This window comes from Phalaenopsis equestris, unplaced genomic scaffold (genome assembly GCF_001263595.1).
Source record: "Phalaenopsis equestris unplaced genomic scaffold, ASM126359v1 Scaffold000057, whole genome shotgun sequence".
Classification (NCBI taxonomy): Eukaryota; Viridiplantae; Streptophyta; class Magnoliopsida; order Asparagales; family Orchidaceae; genus Phalaenopsis; species Phalaenopsis equestris.
In genome coordinates, this window is record NW_018164499.1 from 214,517 (window position 1) to 227,318 (window position 12,802).

Sequence of the window (12,802 nt, forward strand, 5' to 3'; positions counted from 1 at the left end):
TTGCACCCACATTTGAGAACCAATAGTCAAAAGTAGGAACATGTTGCTTTCAGCAAACCTGATGACAGTTAACCTGAGGAGGGAATCACCACAGCCCCTGGGAACCCTTCTCCGGACCATACTATAAGGGATAATATTCGGAACGAAAGTCAGGATGGCCCCGCAGCTCCTATTTAGAAAGCATCATTTGCAGAGGTTCGGATCGAAAGCCGAGATAGCCCCGCATCTCCTATTCAGGAAGCATTAGGTGCAGAGGTGATAATTCACACTTCACATATACTGGAACATATCGTTGTGGCAACGGCAGTCTTTCCTTCTACTGCGGTTTTAATATCTAATCAGACCGAAGATTACATGAGTCAGTATTCAGATGAAAAATGACAAGTTTACACTTCTCGGTTGAGGAAGAAGGCTAGGGTACACTCAAACTTGGAAACTTAATGGATAATAGTTTGGTTACTCCTAACAATGCACGACACTTCAAAATTTGTTATCTGGCTGCGCTCCTAAAACTAGAGAAAGAGACAGGACTAAACTGACTCGTCCCTAAGTACTTGTTTTTTGCATGTTCTAAATTTTTGAGTTTATCTGTAACCTTTTGTTGTGGTAGTACTTGGTATCGTATGGGTAGAGTGTCTCTATTGGGCCCTCTCATACAACCATTATATATCTTCTCTATTTCAATAAAATCAGTCATTGGGCTTTTAATATATATATATATATATATATTAAAGGGTGGTATTTGGAAATACCGCTCCCTATATATATATATATATATATATTGAGAGCCCAAAAAAGCTAATTTATTAAGTAGAAAGAAAGATATAGATACAATGTGTGGGAGGGCCTAAACATGACACCCTGCCCAAACAAAAATCATAAATGATTCTAAAATTAGAAAAAACAGAAAAATACATTAGATACTTAAACAGCCGAAATATATAGTATCAAATGACTACAGAGCGACTTAATTTGGTCTTGACTCTGCCTCTAGTTCTAGGGAAGGAGCAAGCTAATAAGCTGGTAAAATAATTGTCATTGCAAGTAGTAACCATTGTATCATCCAATATATTCCCGAGTTGAAGTCAGCCTCCATTCTTCTTCTTCCTCCTGGAATAGACCTGTCATTCCTCTTCCAAAGAATCGGTCTGATGAGGTGGTAGAGTTTAAGCAGAAGGAATATCAATCGTAGTACTCACAATAGGTTCTAGTATATGTGAAGTATGAGTTGCCTCTACACCGCATACTTCCTGAAGAAGTAGAACTACGAGGCTCTTCTGATTATCAGTCTGAACATCATTTGTAGGTAATAGTCCATCAATATTATTTTCTATGGGATTTGAATGTGCCAGCATCACATCACTCGCAGTAACAGTAATAGCAGTGTCAGGGGCAACAAACACCTCTTGTCTGGTAGTATACTACCCAGGTGGAATTAAAATATCTAGAGCAATGGGGTTAGACCCATCTTTATTCACTTGAACTTCAGATTTCAAATTTGGATGAAACTTGTGGCATTTATCAAGGACATGACCAAACACCTTACAGTGGGTACAATATGGGGGTATGTGCCCCATGACGATTTGTTGATAATAATCATTATGGGTTGTGCCCAGCTAGACTTCAATAACATATGGTAAGGTAATATCCCTTTCCACAAGTATTCTGACCACCGAGCTTTGGTTAGGTTGAAAGTAGGCAGATCTAGCTTCAAAGGATCCTCAAGGATGACCCCAATAAAGTAGAGAACCTGATAGTGAAAAAAATGCAGCTTGAGACCAGGTAAACTAAACCATACCAGTACAGTGAGAGTTTCATGATTTGGGTCAAAAGCAGAAGATCACTTGAGTAACTTCATTGATTTGTCTGCGATATTAAGATATTTCTTGAAGAAAATTCTGGTGTAGTCTTCAGCCACTGTTAGTTGGATCAACACATGTCTCCCATCCATGATTTCCACTTGCCTGCTAGCTTAAGATCATCAACTCTCTTTCTGATAACATCCATAGAAGGGTGTCCCCACTGAAATTTTCCAATACTAGCAAACTTGAATTTTTCCGTCAGGGTAGAAATTTTTGATTCAGAGAAAAAGATTGCTGTTTTTCCACCTTTTCTACTTCCCTTTTTAATAAAAGAACAATCATCTGTGCCCTCACGAGATTCCTTATAACTTGAGGGGAATCCCATTGCGGACTCCACCTGAGGGTTACCCACCACGTGGGCAAATGAGATTTTGTCCGGCTCAACCAAACAAGAAGGTACCATCAGAGCAAGGAGTGCTGTTCGCGTTGAGCTACAGTGAAGAACAGTGAATGACGAGCGGCTCTGGCGCAGACGCACAGAAAGAGTCTGCAATGAGAGGAGTTGTCGGGCGCAGTCGTAGCAAAAGAAAGCAGCGTCGAAAACCTAACTGTCGGTGACGTCGATATAAGACGGTGACGTCGACGCAGACGCCAGATGCCAGACGACGGAGCGAGAGGCGACGATGCGAGGGCCTATCCATATCCATAGAGCGGTAGAATCAATTGCGACCGAAATTGTCATTGGAAGCCCTAGTGGAGCTCTCGATTATTTGATTATTCCTTTGTGCGCTAGATCTTTTCAAAAAAAAAAAAAAAAAAAACTGAAGCTTTTAGTTGGTTATAGCAAACCTTTTTAAGGTATGTCTGTAGTTTATTGATAGATATCTAAAATCTTCTTTTCTTGAATTATTACATTTTGCATTAGTATATCAAAAAGGTTACAAAAAGCCCATGCATATATATGCATCTATCCTATACAAAAGTGTGATCTATCTTGAGTATGAAAGAGAGCTCACTATTTTCATCTACATGCAACAAAAAAAAAAGAGCCATTAAGGGAAGCTTGGCACAAAAAATGGGCCGCCCTATTACATTTATGTGGTGTATGAACAAAAAGCGCTTGCTTGAAAGAATAAGGAAAGCAAAATACGGAGCTAAAAGTGGTAGTTGTTCCCAATTCTTCTTCATCATGTCTTGCAAAAACCGGATTATGTTGATGTTGTTGGCTTCGACAATGATTCCTTTGCACTCGTAAATCCACAATTCACATATATGTTGAAACGAAGTAGATACACAGAGTTCCACGTATCCAATATCCCAATGCTCCAAAAATTGCCCTCTAGCTGCAATTCCATGTCTTTGCTCATTGCTGGTGTGATGATTATATAAAGTTAAAAAAAATGAATGCTTTATTTATAAATAATATAAAGTTAATAACTAATTAAAATAATAATTTATTTAAAGTTTTGTATTATAAATATTATTCTTATGCTAAATTTCTACTATTGAGGAATCAAATCAAACGTCGAGACAAATCAAATAACAAATTAATCATCATCGATGTGAGTAATTTTATTTTTAATCAATAGTAATATTTTATTTTTTTTCAATCATTTTACAGTCAGTGACACTTACATAAGCTTTATTTTGATTGAGATATTACTCATGATTCACATTGTTAGAAATATTTGTAGCTACTTTTTAACGTATGTTATATATAGTATGTTAATTGAATGTGATGAGCGCATGAATGATGTGTTTATGTCGATTACTTACATGTGCATAACTGACTATGATGGAGTAATCTCTTTATGATATCAGTGAGGAACATTAAGCTACTCTTGCATGTATATGAAAAATGATATTGATATTGATGTGATATAATTGTTAGATGATGCTCCTGTAACAGTTGTACATATATAAAATGAAATTGATATGATATTAATATAATAAGATTCTTTGAATAGTATTAATTGCTTATATCGATATATTGAAAGTTAATTGACATGCATATATTTTTCTTTTTTCTTGTATTATTGTAGTTTAGGAGTGAGTATTCAATGGTTTGTTTATCTCATTAGTATTTTAATTTAATTTTTCAGGTTAATATAATTGATTAAAAGATGACTAATATAAGAGAAAATATTTATAGAATGTGTCGACAATCAGTAACAAGGTAAATTTAAATATCTTGTTTTAATTTAATTTATTTAGTGACTCTTTTATTTATTAATTGTTGGTTATAAAAAAAAATGAAAAAAATTAATTATCACAGTCCGACCGTATGTTCTCTTCTGGGTTAATTTCAAGCCTTGAGTTGGGCCATGATAAATCTTTATCCTTTTGTTGTTTGAATTGTCAAGAGAGTAACTTTTCGAGATAGTTTAGTTACAAGGACTACTCTTTTGATATCTCTCACTCTATTACTCTTTTTGAAGACATTTTTCTTCCTTTTGGATGACATTTTTCTTCCTTTTGGCTGCCCCCCAATGGAAAACTCTACTGAAAACCCTAGTTAATGTTGAACCTATTTTCCTTCTTAAACCATGTTAGAGAATATAACTAGAAGTGTCTTTGAGTTATGAGGCCCAACTTCACCATCTGTCTATATGACATATTCTTGGTGTTCCTTCTATCGATGATAAGACTACATATCTTTGTGATAAAGTCGTTGTGGATCCCTTATCTCCTTGATCTATGAGACCTATCGAACCACATGTGCTTCTCCTTTATCTGGTGGCAGATGATTATCAATCAAGAATGATGGAAATCAGGTAGCTGAATTAGGAGTCTCCTATCATTAGGGGCTTTCTTATTTAAATTATTTTCAATTTCTCTCTTCTGATTTATTTCTCTTAATTATACACATTCTCTCCTTATTTAGATCGGGAATATTTATTAGGTTGCCTAAAGGAGATTGTATAGACTATTATTTACTGGAATGAAAGCAAAGGAAAAAAGAAATTCATCCTATTTGCTCAAAAGATTGACATGGTATCAGAGCCACGTCGAATCTTTTCCGTCTGAATCTTTCGTCTTCTTCCCTAGCCTTTGGGAATCGTTTGCTTCGTTCGCTTCAGTTTCATCCAAACGAAATCGACGTCTTTGTTAGCCTTCGCTGCTTCCACAACATCTTCGACTATTTTTTCCCTGCTTCGCCCGCTTCGTCGACTATGTTCTGCGACAGACAGTTTCTTCCGCTTTTGACTGCTTCCAACGAGTTTTCCACTGACTACTTCTTGCGAGTCTTCAACTCCTTTCTAGATTGTCGGCTTCGGCTTCGGAAAACCCTAGATCTTTGGTTTTGAAACTCACGACTTCAGCACTCAAGGTTCGAGGGTTATTGTCTTTGACTTCGGATTCCTCTCCCTAATCTCATCTTCAGGCAGCATGTCTCCCCGCTTCTGCTGGTTCCCGCATCTTCACCTGCTTGTCTGGTTCGCTCGATCGGGTTGTTCACTCTTCTGGACTACTTCGACCGCTTCATCTTCTTTGTCTGCTTCATCTGTTTGTCTGTGCATCTATTTGCCGACTTGGAATCAAGCACACAATCCTTCTTTATTCACGCGAAACAACCTGCCTACTCGAGCCCAATTAATTGTCTACTCGTCGATAATTCTATTTAAAATGTCTTCAGGAATCTTAGCTATCAGATTCACCAGAAAGAATTATGTCGCATGAAAATTTCAGCTCAAGTTTTTTTTGAAAGGGAAGGAGCTTTAGGGTCATATTGATAGGTCTGCTCCAGCATCTACAGAGCCGAAAGATCTTGGTCAATGGGGGGCAAGGGATGCTCGGATTGTTTCTTGGATTTTTAGATCTATTGAGACTCATATGGTGAACAATTTATGATCTTTTGGGACGGCTAAAGAAATGTGGGAATACTTGAAGCGCGTCTACAATCAAAATAACACTGCAATGCACTTTCAATTGGAACATGATATGAGTAATTATAGTCAAAGCAATCTTTCAATTGAACAATATTATTCTGATTTTTTTTAATTATGAAGCGAAAATTCTAACATTATCTATGCTAAGGTATCAAATGAGAATTTAACTAGTATTCAGGTTATTCATGAAGTGAGCAGCCGCGATAAGTTTTTGATGAAGCTCAGACCTGAATTTGAACATGTTCGGGCTGGGTTGTTGAATAGAGATCGGGTTCCTTGTTTGAATGTATGTTTCGATAAATTACTGCGTTAAGAACAATGATTGGTGACACAAGCCGCTATCTGTGCAGCTAGTGGATCATCAGAAATAGTCAATGTTGCATATGCTGCTCAAACCCAAGAAAAAAAAAACAAAGCAGTTTTACAGCTGGAAAGAATTTGGTTATATTACTCGTCAATGTAGTAAAAAGTTCTGTAATTATTGCAAGAAAAATAGACACATTATTAAGGAGTGTCCCACACGGCCTCAAAACCACAAACCACAGGTCCTTCATCCTGCGGTATCCATTTCTCATAATCCTGCTTCGACATCCACAGTTGTCGGCAATAATCAATCTTTTCTCACACCGGATATGGTTTAACAGATGAATCTCTCTGTCTTTTCTGCTCTTGATATTCAAGGGAAATGTAAGATTATTACTTCTCTTTCTTCTCCTTGGTTTATTGATTCTGACCCCACAAATCATATGAATGACACATCTGATTTATTACATAATCAAAGCCCGTATACTGGTACTCAACATATTCAGATTGCTGAAGGAAAGGAAATAATATTCTGATTACGATAATTGATGATTTTACCTCTTCTTTCTGACATATCTTAGATTGCTGAAGGAAATAATATTTTGATTACGATAGTTGATGATTTTACCTCTTCTTTCTGACATATCTTAGTTTGTCCTAAATTATCCACGAACTTACCTTCTGTTGGTCAAATGGTGAATAATAACCATGACATACACTTTTCTCGTAAAGATTGTATTGTGCAGGATCAGATGTCTAGGAAGGTGATAACGAAGGGGCCTAAAGTGTGCAGGTTATTTCCATTACAACTTATCATCCCTCGAGCTTTAGCATTAGCTTCTTCAGTTGTTGAAAATAAAGCTGGCGTCTGGCATAGATGATTAGGTCATCCAAACAATATTATTTTGAATCATTTATTACAAAGTGGTGATTTTGATCCTACAGTTAAAAGCTTATTGGTCGACTATTCTGCCTGTAAATTAGGCAAAAGTAAGACTATTTTTTCTTATTTTGGACAGTCTTGTCAATAAATGTTTTGACATTATTCATAGTGATGATTGTATTGTGCAGGATCAGGTGTCAGGGAAGGTGATAGCGAAGGGGCCTAAAGTGTGCAGGTTATTTCCATTACAACTTATCATCCCTCGGACTTTAGCATTAGCTTCTTCAGTTGTTGCAAAAAAAGCTGGCGTCTGACACAGACGATTAGGTCATCCAAACAATATTATTTTGAATCATTTATTACAAAGTGGTGTTTTTGATCCTACAGTTAAAAGCTTATTGGTATACTGTTTTGCTTGTAAATTAGGCAAAAGTAAGATTATTTTTTTCAATTTTGGGCAGTCTTGTCGATAAATATTTTGACATTATTCATAGTGATGTTTGGAGAATTGCCCTGATTATTTCAGTTGTTCAGTATAAATAATTTGTGATATTTATTGATGATTTTAGCTGATTCACATGAATCTGTTTTTTGCATTGCAAAGCAGAAGTGTTTACCGTGTTTCAAACTTTTATGACATATATTGACAGTCAATTCTCCACTTGTATTAAAATGTTACGGACTGAAAATGATGGTGAATACATGTCTCATAAGTTTCAAGCATTTCTTCATTGCAATGGTATTGTCTCACAACGTTCATGTCCTTATACACCTCAGCAGAATGGAGTTGCAAAACGGAGAATTCATCATCTGTTGGATATGGTGCGCACATTGATGTTAGAATATTTTGTTCCAGTTAATTTTGGAGCAGAAGCTTTATCTACTGCAATTTATCTGATTAATTGTTTACCATCTCAACAATTAAAGTTTTATACTCCCTACTATCAAATTTTTTGTAAGCATCGTAATTATCATATGCTACACACTTTCGGATGTGTTTGTTTTGTTCATTTCCCTGCATATGAACGTCATAAGTTGGCAGCGCAGTATACCCGATGTGTCTTTATGGGTTATAGTTCTAATCATAAAGATAACATATCTCTCGGAATGTGGTTTTCTTTGAACATGAACACTATTTTCAGAATTATCTTTTGACAACTGACACTGTTATACTTCCTCACTTTGATTATTTTTCTTTTGATAAACGATTCAAGCCTGGAATTGTCTACCACGATGCCTAACTTCTTCATCTTTAGTCCTTCCCAATCCTGCTCCTGAAAATGCTCCAATGATTCTTCGATGATTAACTCGGCACATTCGTCATCTGAATAGATATGAATATTCTATAATTTTAACTAATACTACAGTTCGTACATCTTATTCTCAGGCTGCTAAACAAACTTGTTGGATAAAAGCTATACAAGAGGAACTTCAAGCCCTTCAAGACAATCATACTTGGGATATTGTTTCATATTCTACAGGCATTAAACCCATTGGTTGTAAATGGGGTTATTCTCTTAAGCTCTGATGCTCTGATCTGATGGCTCCCTTGTGGTTATAAATGGGGTTATTCTCTTAAGCTCTGATCTGATGGCTCCCTTGACAGATATAAGACAAGATTGGTAGCTCTTGGCAATCGACAGGAATATGGGATTGATTATGAAGAGGCCTGTGGCTAAGATGACAATTGTTTGGCTTGTTCTATCTATTTCTACATCTAAAGGCTAATTCTTACGACAAATGGACGTTAAGAATACATTTTTGCATGGGAACCTCAAAAAAGTTATCTATATTATCCCTCCTTCAGACTTGTTTTCTACACCCTCACATGATGTTTGTAAGCTCAAATAAGCTCCACGAGCATGGTTTGAAAAGTTTCTCAATACTCTTCTTAGTTTTTTTTATTCAAAATCGGCATGATTTTCCATTATTTATTTGCAAAACTGACAAGGGAATCTGTTGTTATTAGTCTATGTTGATAATATTGTCATCACAAGATTTGATACTCATTTGATGTCTCAGTACATGAGCATTTTCAAGGTTCTTAACTTATTTTTTAGGTCTTGAGGTTCACTCTTCTCCCACTAATATTTCTCTTCATCAATATAACTGTACTAAGGAACTCATTGCCTTAGCTGGTCTCCAAGAGGGTCTTCCTGTTGATACTCCTTTGGAAGTGAATGTTAAATATCAATGAAATGATGGCGACTTTCTATCTGATTCATCAATGTATCGAGAACTTGTTGGGAGTCTCAATTATCTTACTATTACACGTCCTGATATTTCATTTGTTGTGCAACAAGTTAGTCAATTTATGCATGCACCTACACATTTTCATTTAGCTGCAGCTCGACATATTTTTATTTCAAATGTACTTTTCATTGTGGCTTGTTCTTTTCTGCGGAGTTTCCTATTAGCTTAAAGCCTATAGTGATGTTTATTGGACAGACTGTTCTGATACACATTGATCTATTATTGGTTGGTGTATGTTTCTTGGCAAATCTTTAATTTTTTGGAAAAGCAAGAAACAAGATTGAGTGTTTAAGTCATCTATTGAGTCATAATCTATTGAGTCTGAATATTGCGCTATGTCATCTACTCATTCCGAGATCATTTGGCTTCGGGGTTTGTTGGCTGAGCTTGTCATCTATTGAGTCTGAATATTGCGATATGTCATCTGCTCATTCTGAGATCATTTGGCTTCGGGGTTTGCTGGCTGAGCTTGATTTTCCTCAACTTGAGTTTACTTCTTTTTATGAAGATAATACTAGTGTTATCTAGATTACTGTTAATCATGTCTTTCATGAGCGCATGAAACACATTAAAATGGATTTTATGAAGATAATACTAGTGTTATCCAGATTACTGTTAATCCTGTCTTTCATGAGCGCATGAAACACATTAAAATGGACTGTCATTCTATTCGAGAAACCTATGATAATGGTGTTATTTTTATTTCTCATATCCCTTTTGATCTTCAAACTGCTGATATATTTACTAAGGCTCTTTTTCGGCAGTGTCATCAGTTTCTTGTTGAAAAATTGATGTTTCTTGTTGAAAAATTGATATTTCTTGATCAGTCAATATCAATTTGAGAAGGGATATCAATTAAGAATAACGGAAATCAAAGAGTTGAATTAGGAGTCTCATATCATTAGGGGCATCCTTATTTAAATTATTTTCAATTTCTCTTTTCTGATTTATTTCTCTTAATTGTACTTATTCTCTCTTTATTTAGATTAGGAATATTTATTAGGTTACCTAAACGAGATTGTACAAACTATTATTTATTGGAATAAAAGAAAAGGAAAAAACAATTCAGCCTATTTGCTTAAAAGATTGACAATGATACACCTCACATTTTTCTGTAGCTGTCCCCTTATTGCTAACATTCTCCATGGCGCCCTACACAATTAAAAACAACTCATTTCGTCAAGTAGTTGGAGGCGATGTGCCCAAATCTGTGGCATTTAAAACATTTTTTGGCAGGAACTGTAGTTGGCTTGCTACTCTTATCACGCTTCCTCTCACTCGGGTTGGCTTTATCCTTGTCCAAACCAGTTTCTAAACGTATTGAGGTGTGTTCCTGCTGGTGTAGCCAACTGTGGATGGTTGTCTGATTGATGGCGGTTGTCTGCTCTATTTCTGCTGTCTTTCCACTTTTAGTGCTAAGGTTTGGACATCCCCAAGTGACCAATAAGGTAGTAGCTATACCACCACATTGTTGATAGTGGGCTTCAGGCCCTTGAGGTACCAAGCTACAGTGTGCTCCCTCAGCTCGTTCAGCTAACATTTCATCTGTAAGTGGTCGAACGGAGTTGTAAACTCCATCGAAAGTGTCGTTGTTACAGGTGGCAGAGCCTTAGAAACATGTCCTGACATTAATGAGGTGAAAGGTACGTCTTGATCATTAGTTTCATCTTCTCTCATTTGGTAATCTTATCACCACTTTCTCTTTTCCTTTATCGTTGCAAAATTTCCCACCTTAAAGAGGCGCTTTTTTTCAACTTAATTGCAGCTAACTTTATCCGCTTATTCTGACACATCTTTATATTTGAAGATCCATTTAACATATTGTAGTCAATCAATAAATTCATCAGGATGCATACCCCCCTCAAACTTTGATAGATCCACCTTGATTATGTGGTCTTTGTATCCTCCAACTGATGTCTCCTCTCTAGGCCTCCACCGATATTGTCTTCCGAAACAATGTGGCCTTTCATCTTCATCATTGAAATCCTCCTTATGGAAGGGGTTAGAATTTTTATCCTTTTCTTTTCTTGGACTCTCCTTGTCACCATCAAGGATAAATCCCTCTTGGAGGTCATCCTCAATCTCTGTCAATCTCCACTGAAGTCGGCGGATCTCTCGTTGTATCTCTTCTCGGGTGGGCTCGGGTATGTATCTCCTTGGTGGCATGACTAGCGTTTGGAGTGAGAGGTGGAAGAGTGCGAAAAAGAATGATTTATGGTTGATTTTGAAAATCAGCAAGGGGAAAATAAAGTTATGTCAAAGTTTAGGCTATTATTTGAGAATAGTAAAGAAATTGTTTAGTAAAGGAATAAGGTGGATGTTAGGAAATCCTAGGAAAGAACTAGAGTTAAGCTAGCTTTGATTCCAATTGATACCGAAGTTAACCCAAAATTATAATAGAAATGCAAATTTTATTGCTAAAATTTAAAAATGTTACAATCAAGACTCTTGCAAATAAGAAATGAAAGACAACAAACATAAAGGGACACCCTAGGGTGAAGACAAAAGGGCGAACACCGGATGGACAACACATGGAGGGACTGGTTGGGGGCTTGCGGCAGCGTGTGTGGGAGAAGGCTGCGACAATAAGTGGGTTGTGGAGGGAGTGTTATAGTAGTAGGGAAGGAGGGGTCAGGGGTGAATTACGGTAGTAGGAGGGCAAGATGTGGCAGGAAGGGAAAAGTGCCCAAGTAGTAGTAGTTGGGATGGATTTGGTTGATTGGTGTGGAGAAATAGGGGATGGGTAGGGGAGGTTGGTGATCGGCTGGGAACAATGGGTGGTGGGAAAAGAAGCTGGTGGGGAGGAAGACTGGCTGGAGTGGGCGTATGGGAGCAGCGGGTAGCAAGAACTACAAAAACAATGTCAACAAACAGTAGCGGCTACAAGTAGGAAAGTTACGCCGGGAGGATGGCAGTGAGCAAGAAAGGGGTGTAGGCAGGATGACAGCGAGCAGTGTAGGGGAGGATAACTATCCCCATGGGCGCAAGTTACAACCGAACCTTTAGATACAATCACCACCTCGAACGAGTTATAGTCGGAGCACCTCATCACCTTCGCATAGTCTCCCACTCCTAAGAAGACCGCCCGATCCAGTAGGAGTTGTATCAGGATCTATCCTAGCCAGTTTAGTCGGCCATCTAGCAAGGATAGATCCCGGTACAGCCTCCTAAACCCGTGTTCTGCCACCAAAGCCCTGTGTCATCAACCTTCATTTTCTTCTTTATTTTGAAGAAAGAAGACTTCTGATAATTTTTTGAGTCTCTGTTTTCTCCTTGTGTTTTGGTTCTTGCATCCAATGGCCATCATCATCACATTGACGAAGTGAGATCAGCGACTGACACAGATAGAGTTTATTTACAAATTGAACATTAAAGTCCTGAGTTATACTTCATTGGTATTTATAGCTCCCAAAATTTACTCCTAACATGATCACCTCATGATGAAACTTTGTGATATATTTTTGCATAAATTATCCTTGACGTTGCCCCAGACTAAGCCAATTCTTTCGTTTATCCTCAAAAGCATCCATAGGGCAGAACTTTTGGTGTAGAAATTGCTTTAATATCCACAAGTCTCCTCTTGATGGCATGGAATCACAATGCTAGACCAAAATGTTTAATTTGCAACCTTCTCATAGGTGCCATGCACATAAAAGTTGAGTTCCATTTCC

The 12,802-nt window shown here is 37.2% G+C and overlaps 1 protein-coding gene across 9 annotated transcripts in view; it reads right to left on the reverse strand.

The window, feature by feature from the left end:
* Positions 1-12,802, reverse strand: part of LOC110019457 (protein ROS1-like) — an 86,618-nt gene that overhangs the window by 29,667 nt on the left and 44,149 nt on the right. The window lies entirely within an intron of this gene.